The sequence below is a fragment of the Schistocerca nitens genome, chromosome 1, assembly GCF_023898315.1.
Source record: "Schistocerca nitens isolate TAMUIC-IGC-003100 chromosome 1, iqSchNite1.1, whole genome shotgun sequence".
NCBI lineage: Eukaryota > Metazoa > Arthropoda > Insecta > Orthoptera > Acrididae > Schistocerca > Schistocerca nitens.
Genome location: NC_064614.1, coordinates 462,014,870 through 462,033,594, shown reverse-complemented (window position 1 = coordinate 462,033,594; position 18,725 = coordinate 462,014,870). Strand labels below are relative to the sequence as shown.

Sequence of the window (18,725 nt, the reverse complement as noted above, 5' to 3'; positions counted from 1 at the left end):
TGGACAATTATAGGAGAGGACAAAAGTATCAATGATGTCTCTCACTTTCGATAGGAAGAAATTCTCTCTGGTTTCGAGCGGCTAAGAAAAGTGGTAGAGGCTGTCAGTCTGGCTTGCGAGATGAAAGCAGAGCTTGCCATTTGCAGCATAGTCGACAGGACAGATCGCGGACCTCTGGTACAGAGCCGAGTGGAGGGTCTGACTCAGAGACTCAGAGGGTTCTGCAGCCGTTTAGACTGCAGATTCCTCTACTCACACCATAGGGTGGTTGGGTTTCGCGTTCCGCTGAATAGGTCAGGAGTCCACTGCACGCAGGAGGAGGCTACACGGGTAGCAGGAACTGCGTGGAGTGAACTGGGAGGTATTTTAGGTTAAAGGGTCTCGGGAAAACACAAGAAGGGCTTCAGTCATAAAGGGAGCAGGCCGAACACAGGAAGAACGTAGCACAGGAACCATCGATATAACAGTTGTGAATTGTCGTAGCTGTGTTGGGAAAGTACCAGAGCACCAGCGTTAATAGAAAGCACTGATGCTCAAATCGTTATAGGCAATGAAAGTTTTCTAAAGCCGGAGATAAGTTCAGCTGAAATTTTTGCGAAGAACCTAACGGTGTTCCGAAACGATAGGCTAAACACAGTTGGCGGTGACGTGTTTGTTGCTGTTAGAAGTAGTTTAGCTTGTCGCGAAATTGAAGTAGATAGTACCTGTGAGTTAATATGGGCAGAGATCATTCTTGGTAACCGGAATAAAATAATAATTGGATCACTTTACCGACGTCCCAATTCAGATGATACAATTGCTGAAAGGTTCACAGAAAGTTTGAATTTGATTTCAAATATGTACTCGACTCACAAAATTGTAATTGGTGGTGACTTTAATTTACCCTCCATATGTTAGCGAAAATACATGTTTAATTCCGAAATTGTGCTAAACGCATTCTCTGAAAATTATTAGCCGGCCGAAGTGGCCGTGCGGTTAAAGGCGCTGCAGTCTGGAACCGCAAGACCGCTACGGTCGCAGGTTCGAATCCTGCCCCGGGCATGGATGTTTGTGATGTCCTTAGGTTAGTTAGGTTTAACTAGTTCTAAGTTCTAGGGGACTGATGACCTTAGACATTAAGTCCCATAGTGCTCAGAGCCATTTGAACCATTTTTTGAAAATTATTTCGAGCAGTTAGTTCATGAGCCTACGCGAATAGTAAACGGTTGCGAAAACACACTTGACCTCTTAACAACAAATAATCCTTACCTAATATCAGTCATCAAAACGGATACTGGGATTAGTGAACACATTTTGTCATAGCGAGATTAAATATTATAACCCCCAAATACTCCAAAAATAAACGAAAAATATATTTGTTTAAAAAAGCAGATAGAAATTCACTTGAAGCCTTCCTGAGAGACAATTTCCGCTCCTTCGAAATTAACGGTAGAAGTGTAGACCAGATGTGGCCTGAAATCAAAGTAGTAGTATCGGCATCAGTTGAGATATTTATACCAAATAAATTAACAAACAACGGAGCTTAGCCTCCTTGGTACACAAAACGGGTCAGAGCACTGTTACAGAAACGACGGAAAAACGTGCCAAATTTAAACGGACCAAAATCTCCAAGATTGGCGATCTTTTACAAAAGCTCGAAATTTAGCGCGAACTTCAATGCGAGATACCTACAATAGTTTCAACAACGAAACTTTGTTTCGAAACCTGGCAGAAAATCCACAGAGATTCTGGTCGTATGTGAAGTATGCTAGCGGCAAAACATAATCAAGCCTTTTCTGCGCCATAGCAGTGGAGATACTATAGACGACAGTGCCGCTAAAGCAGAGTTACTAAACACAGCATTCCGAAATTAGTGCACCAAAGAAGAAAATATTCAAGAAATCGAATCAAGAACAGTTGTCAACATGAGTAACGTAGTGAAGCAACTTAAATCACTTAACAAAAGCAAGTCTTCTGGTCCAGACTGAATACTAGTTAGGTTCCTTTCAGAGTATGCTGATACAATATCTCCATACTTAACAATCATATACAACCGTTCGCTCGACGAAAGATCCGTACCCAAAGACTGGAAAGTTGCACAGGTCACAGCAGTATTCAAGAAAGGTAGTAGGAGTAATCCACTAAATGACAGGTCCAGGTCATTAACGTCGATATGCATCAGGATTCTGGAACATATATCGTGTTCGTACATTATGAATTACCTCAAAGGAAAAGGTCTATTGACACACAGTCAACTTGGGTTTAGAAAACATCGTTATTGTGAAACACAACTAGTTCTTTACTTGCATGAAGTGTTGAGTGCTATTGACAAGGGATTTCAAATTGATTCCGTATTTCTAGATTTCCAGAAGGCTTTTGACACAGTACCACATAAGCGGCTTGTAGTGAAATTGCGTGCTTATGGAGTACTGTCTCAATTGTGTGACTGGATTCGTGATTTCCTGTCAGAGGTCACAGTTACTAGTAATTGACGGAAAGTCATCGAGTAAAACAGAAGTGATTTCGGGCGTTTCCAAGGTAGTATTAGAGGCCCATTCCTTCTCCTTATCTATATAAACGATTTAGGAGACAATCTGAGCAGCCATCTTAGGTTATTTATAGATGAAGCTGTCGTTTGTCGACTAGTAATGTCAGAAAAAGATCGAAACGAATTCCAAAACGACTTAGAAAAGATATGGAGTGAAAACTGACAATTGACCTCGAATAACAAAAAGTGTGAGCCCATCCACAAGAGCGCTAAAAGAGACTCGTTAAATTTCGGTTACACGATAAATCAGCCAAATCTGAAGGCCGTAATTCAACTAAATACCTAGGAATTACAATTTCGAACGACTTAGATTGGAAAGAACAGGTAGAAAATGTTGTGGGGAGGGTTAACCAAAGTCTGTATTTTATTGGCAGTACACTTAGAAAATCTAACAGAGCTACCAAAGAGACTACCTACACAACGCTTGTCCGCCCTCTTTTAGAATAATGCTGCGTGGTGTGGGATCCTTACCAGATAGGTCTGACGGAGAACATCGAAAAAGTTCAAAGCAGCGCAGCACATTTTGTATTATCGCGAAATAGGGGATCAGGTGTCAATGAAATGATAGAAGATTTGGGACGGACACCATTAAAACAAAGGCGTTTTTCGTTGCGGCAGAATCTGCTCACGAATTTTCAATCACCAACTTTCTCCTCCGAATGTGAAAATATTATGTTGACGCCGACCTACATAGGGAGAAATGATCACCATAATAAAATAAGAGAATCAGAGCTTGCACCGAAAGATATAGGTGTTCGTTTTCTTCGCGCGTTGTACGTGATTGGAATAATAGAGAATTATTGTGAAGGTGGTTCGATGAACGCTCTGCTAGGCACTTAAATGTGATTTGCAGAGTGTCGATGTGGATGTAGATGTATATGAAGGAAAAGAGTTTAATGTCGTTCCACTGTATGTCACAGAATAACATAAACGTGAGAAACATGTGAACCTATTAATGCTGTCAATTGAAAAAACGGTACTTTTACAATTTCTGCTAGATAAAAAGCCTTTCAAAACTATAACATAATAGCATCACTCCTCATCACCATTCAAATGAAGCTTGCGAGCACCGTTTGAGTCATTTTTATTCTAAAGATAGGTTGCTACACATTTCATTGACTGTTGACCGTGCAAGCCAGTCAACAGTGTAATGTCTAATACAGAGAAATAGTGCACAAAAACAGATAAGCAAGCAATTAAAGCTACCATTTGTCATACGTAGAATGTACGGTCTGCACAGATTTTCTTTTTGTTTTTCTTTAATTCAACTTGCATTTGGTACACCCATTGCTCATGTGTAAGCCTGTACACTGTGCAAACCGCTTGTGATGATATTTCCGTATAAACTTTCATTCCTTAACACATATTTATTTCTATCTCCTTTAGGATTGAAATTCGAAAGACATTCAGACACGTGTTTCTTTTTTCAATTTCCAATACCAGTTTTCATCAATGTAGCTTTAAAAATGCTTTAGTAGTTCAACAATTACTTACTTAAAAAAGTTCTCACATTATGTCACTACCTTATGGGCTGCAGTTGCAAAAATTCTGAAACAAAATCTTTTTGTATGTGATCTGTCACTTTCACCGCGTGTATGCTGCTTCCAAGGTTCTCGGCCGTACTGCAGTATCCATTCGTCGAAGACCTACGATATTGTGACGCAAAACCGTTCCGCCATCATCGGGAGGTGCTGATGGAATGATGTGCCTGTTGCGTGCTGGCGCTATTTTCGTCTGCCCATCCAGAAGCTGGCTTCGCCAGCCCTGCGCAGGGTCGGCAGTTGGTGGGTGGGGGGCAGGGGGGGGGGGAGGGGTGCGTGCGCCTGCGGTGGTGGGGAAGTCTGTTCTTTCTGCCGCTGCCGATGTCGAATCTCGCGTACGGATCTCGCATATTGCTTTGATGGAGCTTAGTATTGGGTCCCATACCTTGCACATTTGGAAGCCCATGTACCTGTTCATTAAATTGTCACACAGATTTCAACCGCTCTTTTCTAAATGGAGTCCACAATTTATCGGTGGTAGTCAGGGGCTTCGTTTGCTGGTAATTCATTTTATGTTCATTTTCAATGCAGTGTTCTGCTACTGCAGCCCACTGCAGACTTTTTGGGCTGCAGTAGGCGAGCATGGCGCTCATGTTCTGTACATCGATCTTCGATTGTGCGCATCTTTTGACCAATATAACTTTTTCCGCTTTCACACGGAACCTGATACAACCGCGCTTTTCTGAGACCCAGGTCGCCTTTCACCGTCTCTAATAAATCTGGTATTTTGGCTGGTGGTCGAAAAACCAGCGTTATGTGGTGTTTTCGTAGTAGTCTGCCAATTTTTGATGATACATTGCCAGAAAACGGTACGAAAACGGTCTCCTTATCGTATTCTTCCGTGTTTTCGGCCTCCCTGTCGTTCCAAAGGCTCCGGCATGGCAGGGATATCCGAATCTGTCGGTTGCTGCATGCATTCTCGTGGAAGACGGATTTCAGATGCTGCAGTTCTGCCATCATAGTTTGTTCCTCTGAGGTGGAGTATCCTGTGTATACTAGAGCGTTGAGCTCGCTGTTCTGCAAGGGAAAGTGGCAGCTGGAGGCATGGAGACATAACTGTGTATGCGCTGGCTTACGGTATACACTGTGGGCAAGCGAGCTGTCGGGCCTACGCTGGATGAGGTAATCGAGAAAAGGTACTTTGTCATCTTTTTCAATTTCTATTGTAAATTGGACGTTTTCATTGATGAAATTCCGTAATTCTAAGAATTTCTGTAGTTTCTCGGGCCCATGTCGCCAGATGACAAAGTGTCGTCTGCATACCGCCATCAGTCTGCTCATAATATTGTCAATTGAAAATAAAATAGGTCGATTTCAGAACATTACGCTGAGTCAGCTCAAGGCTGAACTTATAGTTGATTAGTTTTATGGAGTCCTCCAAGGGGAAGCGAATGAAAAGTGGGACGACATCGAAGCTGTCCACAATGTCGGACTCTTCACTGTGGCGGGACTGTCACCTATAACTTCACGTAACTAGCTCTGTCACTTGCAGACAAAACCCCGCAGCAGTAAGAGAAGAAATTGGGAAAAAAATTTTAAATAGTCTTAAGAACCATGATTTTTAATGTGAAGGAACGCAGCGGTAACACTCCCGCTACACAGGTTCTCGGGAATTGCAATTGGGCACACAAATGGCAACTATTTGCGTAGATTGTTATGGATATAGTTTTTAAATATCTTCTCGCTATGTATAATTATGAAGGTCAATAGCAGTGAGTTTTAATTGGTAGTTCCTCCTATAATGACGTCAACAAACTAACGGAAAAATGCAATTGCGTATCGTATAGCCTGTTGTCCTGTAACACCAAAGATTAAATCCCCTAAATTATTTTACCTAAACATATACGTAAGACGTAGCGCTCTAGAACTGTTCCTATAATGGGTAGGCGATCGCTTGCGATAAGTGGGAAATCCGGGTTCGAGTCTCAGTCTGGCTCACATTTTCATTCTCGTCTTTTCATTAAACAGCTGATGGTAGTCCAGATTTACAACTGCGAATACATTTCATGTACTTCATAATGGCTATAGTCGGAGCAGTGCCTGTTCCTTCGAGCATGCTTGCATGTCCAGAGGAACTTTGCATCGTTATTCGGAATAATACAGGCATGAAATATCGTAATCAACTTTACAATAAAGGCAGCGCAGATTAGTATACAAAAATAACAACACACCAACACCTAATACAGGAGAAATAAGTGTCAATAAACCTGTCGTTCTGAATTCATTCAGGCTTAAAAGAAGAAGAGCATGAATTAGTAGACACATAATACAATGCACAGTAAAAGGAGAATACAGGAATACTCAATAACAGATTTTACCAATGAAGCAAATCCTAAAATTCCCCCAACCAAAGACAATACCTGTTTTAATACTAGAAAGACAATAAAAGAGAGACAAAATCACAGTAAAGACACTCTGCTGCACGCAGAAGACAACAAAAGTAAATCAATGAAATCCATCAACAATGGAAAATAAAATATCAATAGACACACCGCAACCAAATAGAACTTCCTCAGCTGTGATTCACAAACATAGCCAATAGATGACTTAATTAGGCCAGCTCAGACTCAATCATATACACTAGAAGCTAGCACTGATCACACCAGTCACAGTCTCCTCTAATTGTCATATCTGAAAACAAGCCGCAGCAGCCAACTCATCAGGTCCAGCTGTGCTGTGTCCCTGGATCCACGAAGCCGAGTATTGATTGCCGTTCTGGCCCGAACGACGCCCAGTGATGACAGCAAGCCATTACCAGCCTCAGCTATCCTCCCACCAGGCTGCCTCGCAGCTCTGAAGGTGTTTGGCTGTTCTTATAAAACGTCTGTTTGCATGGCCATCATCTGCAGCAAGCAAACATGGGCGGCTTTTCCTTACAATGCTGGTATTCTTGAACTTCCAGTTGCCAGTAGTGTTCTCCTTTGCTGGTTGTGCTTGTAACGGGACATCCGCGTCTACCATTACTTTTCCTCAACATAGTTGTTGATGCCGATATTATTTTTCTAAGTTTGGACAGGTCAGTATCATCTCAGTTGCTCTTCAGAAAACTTTCATATAATTTTATTCGCAGTATATTACATTTCAAGCTAAAATTTATGAAAATGAATTACTTTATAAAATGTTTTAGTCTCGATGTTATAACTGATAAGTACTAGTTCTGAATGTACAGTTAAAATTATTTTTTAGGAACACTTGAAATTACGAACTATTGGCACACTTAAAATTTCTATTATTAATTACGCATTACTTTACTGTAATGACTGGCAGTTATCTCTCAATATTTGTAAGTGTAACCTACTGCGTATAACAAGACGAAAATGCCCATTAATGTATGAGTACAAAATAAATGCACAGTATTTGGAAGCGGTAACATCCGTCAAGTATCTGAGTGTGACTATTCCAAATGATCTCAAATGGAATGATCAGGCCGGCCTTGTTCAAAAAAAAAAAAAAAAAGTTCAAATGTGTGTGAAATCTTATGGGACTTAACTGCTAAGGTCATCAGTCCCTAAGCTTACACACTGTTTAACCTAAATTAGCCTAAGGACAAACACACACACACCCATGCCCGAGGGAGGACTCGACCCTCCGCCGGGACCAGCCGCACAGTCTATGACTGCAGCGCCTCAGACCGCTCGCTTAATCCCGCGCGGCACCGGCCTTGTGGCCGAGCGGTTTTAGGCGCTTCAGTCTGGAATCGCACAACCGCTACGATCGCAGGTTGGAATCATGCCTCGGGCATGGATGTGTGTGATGTCCTTAGGTTAGTTAGGTTTAAGTTGTTCGAAGTCCCATAGTGCTCAGAGCCATTTGAAACATTTGGAACGATCAGATTACACAAGTAACGGGCAAGGCGAACTCTAGATTACGGTTTATAGGTAGAACCCTGAAGCGATGCAGTCCTTCAGCAAAGGAAATTGCTTACAATACGATAGTTCGCCCAGTATTATTGTTCGTCTGTATGGGACCCTTACCAGTTGTGTCTGATTCAAGAGATTGAGAAGGTCCAAAGAAGAGCGGCAAGATTCGTGACTGGCACATTTAGCCATCGAGAGAGCGTTACAAATCTCATAGGAAGTTTGAAGTGAGACACACTTGCAGATAGACGACGCGCTAAACGGAAGGGGCTGCTCACTAAATTCCGAAATCCGATCTTCGGAAAGGATGTAGAGCTTATATTATTACCACCAACATTCAAATCGCGCAATGATCACCATTCAAAGATAGGGAAATTAGAGCTCGTACTGAGGCGTTCAGACAATCGTTTTTTCCCTCGTGCGATCTGCGAGTGGAAAAGAGAGGGGGGGGGGGGGGGGTATGACTTTGGCGTGAATTGTGCCCTCCGCCACACACCGCTTGGTGGCTAGCGGAGTATATATGTAGATGTAGAAACTAGTAGATTTCATTCTTAAGAAAAATTGTAAACCCTTTGGAATATGGTTTCTTCCGCAGAGTGAGGGAGTCTTGAGCATGCCTCTGATGTGATCGGACGTATTTTCGTACTTTTGTGCGAGTAATGTAATTCCAGGTAGTGAAGGGAGACGAAAATTTAATAGTCATGGGTGACTGGAATTCGTCAGTAGGAAAAGGGAGAGAAGGAAACATAGTAGGTGAATATGGATTGGGGGGACGAAATGAAAGAGGAAGCCGCCTTGTAGAATTTTGCACAGAGCATAACTTAATCATAACTAACACTTGGTTCAAGAATCATAAATGATGGTTGTATACCTGGAAGAATCCTGGAGATACTAAATGGTACCAGATAGATTATATAATGGTAAGACAGAAATTTAGGAACCAGGTTTTAAATTGTAAGACATTTCCAGGGGCAGATGTGGATTCTGACCACAATCTATTAGTTATGAACTGCAGATTGAAACTGAAGAAACTGCAAAAAGGTGGGAATTTAAGGAGATGGGACCTGGATAAACTGAAAGTACCAGAGGTTGTAGAGAGTTTCAGGGAGAGCATAAGGGAACAATTGACAGGAATGGGGGAAAGAAATACAGTAGAAGAAGAATGGGTAGCTCTGAGGGTAGACGAGGGTAGACGAGGGCTAATAGAAATCCTTGGGTAACAGAAGAAATATTGAATTTAATTGATGAAAGGAGAAAATATAAAAATGCAGTAAATGAAGCAGGCAAAAAGGAATACAAACGTCTCAAAAATGAGATCGACAGGAAGTACAAAATGGCTAAGCAGGGATGGCTAGAGAACAAATGTAAGGATGTAGAGGCTTGTCTCACAAGGGGTAAGATAGATACTGCCTACAGGAAAATTAAAGAGACCTTTGGAGAGAAGAGAACCACTTGTATGAATATCAAGAGCTCAGATGGCAACCCAGTTCTAAGCAAAGACGGGAAGGCAGAAAGGTGGAAGTAGGGTTTATACAAGGGCAATGTACTTGAGGACAATATTATGGAAATGGAAGAGGATGTAGATGAAGATGAAATGGGAGATAAGATACTGCGTGAAGAGTTTGACAGAGCACTGAAAGACCTGAGTCGAAACAAGGCCCCGGGAGTAGACAACATTCCATTAGAACTACTGATGGCCTTGGGAGAGCCAGTCATGACAAAACTCTACCATCTGGTGAGCAAGATGTATGAGACAGGTGAAATACCCTCAGACTTCAAGAAGAATATAATAATTCCAATCCCAAAGAAATCAGATGTTGACAGATGTGAAAATTACCGAACTATCAGTTTAATAAGTCACAGCTGCAAAATACGAACGCGAATTCTTTACAGACGAATGGAAAAACTGGTAGAAGCGGACCTCGGGGAAGATCAGTTTGGATTCCGTAGAAATGTTGGAACACGTGAGGCAATACTAACTTACGACTTATCTTAGAAGAAAGATTAAGAAAAGGCAAACCTACGTTTCTAGCATTTGTAGACTTACAGAAAGCTTTTGACAATGTTGACTGGAATACTCTCTTTCAAATTCTAAAGGTGGCAGGGGTAAAATACAGGGAGCGAAAGGCTATTTACAATTTGTACAGAAACCAGATGGCAGTTATAAGAGTCGAGGGGCATGAAAGGGAAGCAGTGGTTGGAAAAGGAGTGAGACAGGGTTGTAGCCTCTCAATCTGTATATTGAGCAAGCAGTAAAGGAAACAAAAGAAAAATTCGGAGTAGGTATTAAAATTCATGGAGAAGAAGTAAAAACTTTGAGGTTCGCCGATGACAATGTAATTCTGTCAGAGACAGCAAAGGACTTGGAAGAGCAGTTGAACGGAATGGACAGTGTCTTGAAAGGAGGATATAAGATGAACATCAACAAAAGCAAAACGAGGATAATGGAATGTAGTCAAATTAAATCGGGTGATGCTGAGGGAATTAGATGAGGAAATGAGACACTTAAAGGAGTTTTGCTATTTAGGGAGTAAAATAACAGATGATTATCGAAGTAGAGAGGATATAAAATGTAGACTGGCAATGGCAAGGAAATCGTTTCTGAAGAAGAGAAATTTGTTAACATCGGGTATAGATTTAAGTGTCAGGAAGTCGTTTCTGAAAGTATTTGTATGGAGTGTAGCCATGTATGGAAGTGAAACATGGACGATAACTAGTTTGGACAAGAAGAGAATAGAAGCTTTCGAAATGTGGTGCTACAGAAGAATGCTGAAGATAAGGTGGATAGATCACGTAACTAATGAGGAGGTATTGAATAGGATTGGGGAGAAGAGAAGTTTGTGGCACAACTTGACTAGAAGAAGGGATCGGTTGGCAGGACATGTTCTGAGACATCAAGGAATCACAAATTTAGCATTGGAGGACAGCGTGGAGGGTAAAATTGTAGAGTGAGGCCAAGAGATGAATACACTAAGCAGATTCAGAAGGATGTAGGTTGCAGTAAGTACTGGGAGATGAAGAAGCTTGCACAGGATAGAGTAGCATGGAGAGCTGCATCAAACCAGTCTCAGGACTGAAGACCACAACAACAACAACAATGTAATTTCAGTTTTGTCAACGTGAAAAATCAAAAGACTGTATGATATACTGAAATGTGACAAAATATATTTACATAAAAACAAAAATTCTGCAGGAACAATGAAGACAGCAGCTGCCCTTTCCTCCACCTACATGGAATTGCACGGACGTCAGCAGCTCCCTGGATCAGCGACACTGATACCCAAACAAGCTCAGCATGCATGCCACGCTTCGCCCAGCACTGCACCGACCACTTGTCTATCATGCGTTAATGATCACTGGTGCTGGTTCCAAGATGTCGCCACCACAGTTACAGTCACCGCTCCGCCCTCTGCTGTGCCGCACAGGCATACCCCACCTTAGCGAGGCGCTGTGGCCACAAAATCGTCTGATACACGCACCTCCACTGGTAATTTGAACACAAGAGACGTGATGGCGCCCCTTCCTAGGTAGGAAGAGAATTTACCTGTGTGATGAATTGCTTGTCCATGGCACATACAACACGAATGAATGTAGCGAGCATAGGTTCGATTCCAATGTTAGCAGATTATGCCAGTGTCTTCTGACCAACATCGCATTATGATTTTTTTGTTGAGAAACCCTGACGTTGTCGTCCTTTGCATCATCTGACGTTGAAGTTCCGTTCTGTCTCCTGTGAATGCACCCTAACATATTGGTATTATGTTAGGAAGGGCATCTGGACATGAAAGGGGGGGGGGGGGGAAAGACGAAGAGCGAGTCATCAGTTGCAGACTGTATTAGGTTGCTGCGTAAGTTCGTAGCGTTTTTCCGTAAGTCTAATAAACACAACAGATACATAACAGAGACTATTGTCATCAGTAATACAATCTACTTGACTATTTACAACAGTCTGCCATCGCTGGGGTAACGTCTCGATTCCGTGACTGTAGAAATAACATGAAAAAGGTGAAAATCTGAGGGCGCAAGATGAGGTGAATAAGATGGGTGAGGAATGACTTCCCAACCCAAGTCCTCTATAGTGTTTTTTGTCGTTTTAGCTGAATGAGGGCTGTTGTTATCGTGGAGTAACATCGCTTCATACAGTGTTCCTGCTCGTACTTCTCTGACTGTGTGTGCGAGATGTCTCAGTTATTGACAATAAATGTTAGCAGTGTCCGCCCCGATAGCTGAATGTTCAGCGTGACGGATTGCCGTCCTACGGGCCCGGGTTAAATTCCCGGCTGGGTCGGGGATTTTCTCCGCTCAGGGACTGGGTGATGTGTTGTCTTCATCATCATTTCATCCCCATCTGGCGCGCAGGTCACCAAGACCTGCACCAAGGCGGCCGGACCTGCCCCATAAGGGGCCTCCCGGCCAATGACGCCAAACGCTCATTTCCATTTCCAATGTTAGCAGTGATAATTACGCGTCGTTGTTCTACCAGATAGCCGGCTGGAGTGGCCGTGCGGTTCTAGGCGCTACAGTCTGGAACCGAGCGACCGCTACGGTCGCAGGTTCGAATCCTGCCTCGGGCATGGCTATGTGTAATGTTCTTAGGTTGATTAGGTTCTATTACTTCTAAGTTCTAGGCGACTGATGACCTCAGGAGTTAAGTCGCATAGTGCTCAGAGCCATTTGAACCATTTTTCTACCAGATACCATCTTTTGTAGATACGCGCAGGTCTTTGTACGGGGAGTTGCTTCTTTGTGTGGACTCAGAATTACTTTCTTCTCCTTATATTAACATAAAGTGACAATTTCTCGTCACCAGTAACGATACAGGATAGGAATGTGGTCGGTGCTGTTCACGAGCCAGTTGATGACGAGCAAACAGCCTTCCCGATTGTATGCAAATGTCACACGATGGTGGAATAATCACACTCCATCACATTTGCCAGTTCTCGAGTACACTGGTGTGGATAATCGTGGATTAATGCGTTTAAACGATCTTCGTGAAACCTCGAAGATCTTCCTGAACGTGGAGAATCACTAATGTCAAAACGACATCCTTAAAACGAGAAAACCGTTTTCTGGCGGTGTTCTTTCCAAGGGGATTATCCCCATGCATGGTAAAAATGTTTCTGGCTGCCACTGCTGCTGTCACCCCACTATTGAACTTAAACAGAATAATATGTTGGAAATGTTCCGATTTCCCCTATCTTGGTACTCCAATTCCTAGCGTCCACAGTTCCACTCATCTCCATTGCCGGCCGGAGTGGCCGTGCGGTTCTAGGCCGTACAGTTTGGAGCCGAGCGACAGCTACGGTCGCAGGTTCGAATCCTGCCTCGGGCATGGATGTGTGTGATGTCCTTAGGTTAGTTAGGTTTAACTAGTTCTAAGTTCTAGGGGACTGATGACCTCAGAAGTTAAGTCCCATAGTGCTCAGAGCCATTTGAACCATTCCATTATCCTCGTTTTGCTTTTGTTGATGTTCATCTTATATCCTCCTTTAAAGACACTGTCCATTCCGTTCAACTGCTCTTCCAAGTCCTTTGCTGTCTCTGACAGATTTACAATGTCATCAACGAACCTCATAATTTTTATTTCTTCTCCATGGATTTTAATACCTACTCCGAATTTTTCTTTTGTTTCCTTTACTGCTTGCTCAATATACAGATTGAATAACATCGGGGAGAGGCTACAACCCTGTCTTACTCCCTTACCAACCACTGCTTCCCTTTCATGTCCCTCGACTCTTATAACTGCCATCTGGTTTCTGTACAAATTGTAAATAGCCTTTCGCTCCCTGTATTTTATCCCTGCCACCTTCAGAATATTCCAGTCAACATTGTCAAAAGCTTTTTCTAAGTCTACAAATGCTAGAAACGTAGGTTTGCCTTTCCTTATTCTTTCTTCTAAGATAAGTCGTAAGGTCAGTATTGCCTCACGTGTTCCAATATTTCTACGGAATCCAAACTGATCTTCTCCAAGGTTGGCTTCTACTAGTTTTTCCATTCGTCTGTAAAGAATTCGCGTTAGTATTTTGCAGCTGTGGCTTATTAAACTGATTGTTAGGTAATTTTCACATTTGTCAACACCTGATTTCTTTGGGATTGGAATTATTATATTCTTCTTGAAGTCTGAGGGTATTTCGCCTGTCTCATACATCTTGCTCACCAGATGGTAGAGTTTTGTCAGGACTGGCTCTCCCAAGGCCGTCAGTAGTTCTAATGGAATGTTGTCTACTCCCGGGGCCTTGTTTCGACTCAGGTCTTTCAGTGCTCTGTCAAACTCTTCACGCAGTATTGTATCTCCCATTTCGTCTTCTCTACATTCTCCTCCATTTCCAGAATATTGTCCTCAAGTACGTCGCCCTTGTATAGACCCTCTATGTACTCCTTCCACCTTTCTGCTTTCCCTGCTTTGCTTAGAACTGGGTTTCCATCTGAGCTCTTGATATTCATACAAGTGGTTCTCTTTTCTCCAAAGGTCTCTTTAATTTTCCTGTAGGCAGTATCTATCTTACCCCTAGTGAGATAAGCCTCTACATCCTTACATTTGTTCTCTAGCCATCCCTGCTTAGCCATTTTGCACTTCCTGTCGATCTCATTTATGAGACGTTTGTATTCCTTTTTGCCTGCTTCATTTACTGCATTTTTGTATTTTCTCCTTTCATCAATTAAATTCAATATTTCTTCTGTTACCCAAGGATTTCTACTAGCCCTCGTCTTTTTACATACTTGATCCTCCGCTGCCTTCACTACTTCATCCCTTAGAGCTACCCATTCTTCTTCTACTGTATTTCTTTCCCCCATTTGTGACAATTGTTCCCTTATGCTCTCCCTGAAACTCTGTACAACCTCTGGTACTTTCAGTTTATCCAGGTCCCATCTCCTTAAACTCCCACCTTTTTGCAGTTTATTCAGTTTTAATCAACAGCTCATAACCAATAGATTGTGGTCAGAGTCCACATCTGCCCCTGGAAATGTCTTACAATTTAATACCTGGTTCCTAAATCTCTGTCTTACCATTATATAATCTATCTGATACCTTCTAGTATTTCCAGGATTCTTCCATGTGTACAACCTTCGTTTATGATTCTTGAACCAAGTGTTAGCTATGATTAAGTTGTGCTCTGTGCAAAATTCTACCAGACGGCTTCCTCTTTCATTTCTTTCCCCCAATCCATATTCACCTACTATGTTTCCTTCTCTCGCTTTTCCTACTCTCGCATTCCAGTCACCCATGACTATTAAATTTTCGTCTCCCTTCACTACCTGAATAATTTCTTTTAACTCATCATACATTTCATCAATTTGTTCATCGTCTGCAGAGCTAGTTGGCATATAAACTTGTACTATTGTAGTAGGTGTGGGCTTCATGTCTATCTTGGTCACAATAATGCGTTCACTATGCTGTTTGTAGTAGCTTACCCGCAATCCTATTTTCCTATTCATTATTAAAGCTACTCCTGCATTACCCCTATTTGATTTTGTATTTATAAACCTGTATTCACCTGACCAAAAGTCTTGTTCCTCCTGCCACCGAACTTCACTAATTCCCACTATATCTAACTTTAACCTATCCATTTCCCTTTTTAAGTTTTCTAACCTACCTGCCCGATTAAGGGATCTGACGTTCCACGCTCCGATCCGCAGAATGCCAGTTTTCTTTCTCCTGATAATGACGTCCTCTTGAGTAGTCCCCGCCCGGAGATCCGAATGGGGGACTATTTTACCTCTGGAATATTTTACCCAAGAGGACGCCATCATCATTTAACCATACAGTAAAGCTGCATGCCCTCGGGAAAAATTACGACCGTAGTTTCCCTTTGGTTTCAGCCGTTCGCAGTACCAGCACAGCAAGGCCGTTTTGGTTAATGTTACAAGGCCAGATCAGTCAATCATCCAGACTGTTGCCCCTGCAACTACTGAAAAGGCTGCTGCACCTCTTCAAGAACCACACGTTTGTCTGGCCTCTCAACAGATACCCCTCCATTGTGGTTGCACCTACGGTACGGCCTTCTGTATCGCTGAGGCACGCAAGCCTCCACACCAACGGCAAGGTCCATGGTTCATGGGTTAGGTTAGTTAGGTTTAATTAGTTCTAAGTTATAGGCGACTGATAATCTCAGAAGTTAAGTCGCATGGTGCTCAGAGCCATTTGAACCACTCATCTCCAAATGACAAAATGACAATATGTAAACTCAAATAGCAACAGTGAAATACAAATAAAAAATGGCAATCGATAAACAAACCAGTAGCAACTGGAATACCGACAGGCAGAACAAAAACCAATGAGAGGCCCTGCTAAACCTGCAGGACAGGACAGGTAGTTTAAATTGTGGAAAGGGGCCAAAATAAGCGACTGTCAGTTACACTCGAACATACAACTTCATTTATTTGACCAAACATTACAAGAGCCAAGAAAATTTAAAAAAACACAGCATTAATTTTTGGAACTTAATTACTGCCAGAATATGCTATACAATCTCATGCCTTAAGGGCAAGCCCACTTCAATTTAAAATCGGCTAAAAGCCAATAACTTATGACTCAAACCAAAATCAGAAACGTAAAAGGCAAAAGGCCTTATCATAAATGAGTTCTTTCAATTAGGTTGAAGGTTCAAACAAACTGACACCTTAAGAGCAAAAGAACTTTAATCTAAAAATCGGATGAAGTCCCATCACTTAAAACTCAAACCAAAATAAATTTTTAAAAGGTCAGAGGCCTTACCTTAAAACAGTTCTTTAAATGAGGCTGAAGGCCCAAACAATCTTACGCCTTAAGGGCAAAACAACATTAATTTAAAAATCGGCTAGAAGCCATACAAATACAAACAGCAAGAACAAATAAGAAAAGGCAGTACATCCAACGGCGCTCAGAAGTTTCCGAGGGTCGGTCTGGAATTAAAACACTAACGCTCTCTTAGGTGAGATAGGCAGTCGGCCCAAGCATTCTCGATCCGACGACAACCCAACCGACAGACAAGATAACTTCCGATCCACTCGACCAGCGCACAACACGGAATTCAATGGAACAACGTAGAAGGTATTGGCTCCCACAACCAATTATACATTGAGCTGTCAAACTACACACCATGCTGGACAGCGACAACACAATGAGGAAAATACACTGTCTAAATTTACGTCAGCGGACAGGGCAGGTAACCGGAACGCTAACGGCCACAAGGCAGAAGGTTCCGCTGGTGCACTTCAATTCAAAATAACCAAGTACAGTTAAACTCCATCGGAGGGTGGCTAAAATTTGCCAACTTGAAAACACACATTATTGCTCGCGAGAATATCCCAATAGCCGACAACAAAATCCAAACAACGCAATGTGAACAGTCGACTTGCTGGTAGATTAAGTCAAAACTCAACTTTCGTGTCCAGGATCGGTGAGTCACTGACCTCGTAGCAATGGGAACAGCAGCACACACTCCGACCGCGCGTGGACGCCACCTGCGGCCTCGGCCACGGAGATTTCCTTGCAGCTCCACGATAATAGACCGACTGCCCAGGCCCGAAACGGTGAAAGGACCAAGTACACGTCGGCCGATGAGACGACCAACCGAACGACCAACCAACGGTCGTCCCGCTCCAATCTCCCTCCGTCGGACAGTTCATGTGTGTCGCCAGCGGTCGGCGAGCATTGGCTGTCGGCACCTCACCGGCGCTCCGTCCTCCGCATTCACTGCTGCTGCGTCCGACTGCAGAGCTGGTCCGTTCTGAACTGACTGCCAGACATACGACGACTCGAAAATACTATCGGTCGCTCCAGAGATGGTACTATAGTGCACTTATCGACACCCGCTACTGCTGCCGCTCACGGCCAAGTAAGGCGCCAGTAAATGAAATAAGAAAATGAGGCAGCAGTACCGTAATAGAAGATGATAAACAATAAATGGGATAAACGCGAGCCGTGCACGGCTCAACCAACTTTCGCACCAATCTAATATGTAAGAAGTACACTACTGGCCATTAAAATTGCTACACCACGAAGATGACGTGCTACAGACTCGAAATTAAACCGACAGGAAGAAGATACTGTGATTTGCAAATCATTAACTTTTCAGAGCATTTACACAAGGTTGGCGCCTGTGACGACACTTTCAACGTGCTGACATGCGGAAAGGTTCCAACCGATTTCTCATACACAAAAAACAGTTGACCGGTGTTGCCTGGTGAAAGGTTCATGTGATGCCTCGTGTAAGGAGGAGAAATGCGTACCATCACGTTTCCGACTTCGATAAGGTCGGATTGTAGCCTATCGCGATTGCGGTTTATCGTATCGCGATATTTCTGCTCGCGTTGGTCGGGACCCAATGACTGTTAGCAGAACATGGAATCGGTGGGTTCAGGAGGGTAATACGGAACGCCGTGCAGCTTGCCAACGGCCTCGTATCACTAGCAGTCGAGATGACAGGCATCTTATCCGCATGGCTGTAACGGATCGTGCAGCCACGTCTCGATCCCTGAGTCAACAGATGGGGACGTTTGCAAGACAACAACCATCTGCACGAACAGTTCGACGACGTTTGCAATAGCATGGACTATCAGCTCGGAGACCATGGCTGCGGTTACTCTTGACGCTGCATCACAGACAGGAGCGCCTGCGATGGTGTACTCAACGACGAACCTGGGTGAACGAATGGCAAAACGTCATTTTTCCGGATGAACCCAGGTTCTGTTTACAGCATCATGATGGTCGCATCCGTGTGTGGCGACATCGCAGTGAATGCACATTGGAAGTGTGTATTCGTCATCGCCATACTGGCGTATCACCCAGCGTGATGGTATGGGGTGCCATTGGTTACA

The 18,725-nt window shown here is 43.0% G+C and overlaps 1 protein-coding gene across 1 annotated transcript in view; it reads right to left on the bottom strand.

The window, feature by feature from the left end:
• LOC126253786 (uncharacterized) overlaps positions 1–18,725 on the bottom strand; it is a 145,723-nt gene that overhangs the window by 66,196 nt on the left and 60,802 nt on the right. The gene's annotated exons all lie outside the window — the stretch shown is intronic.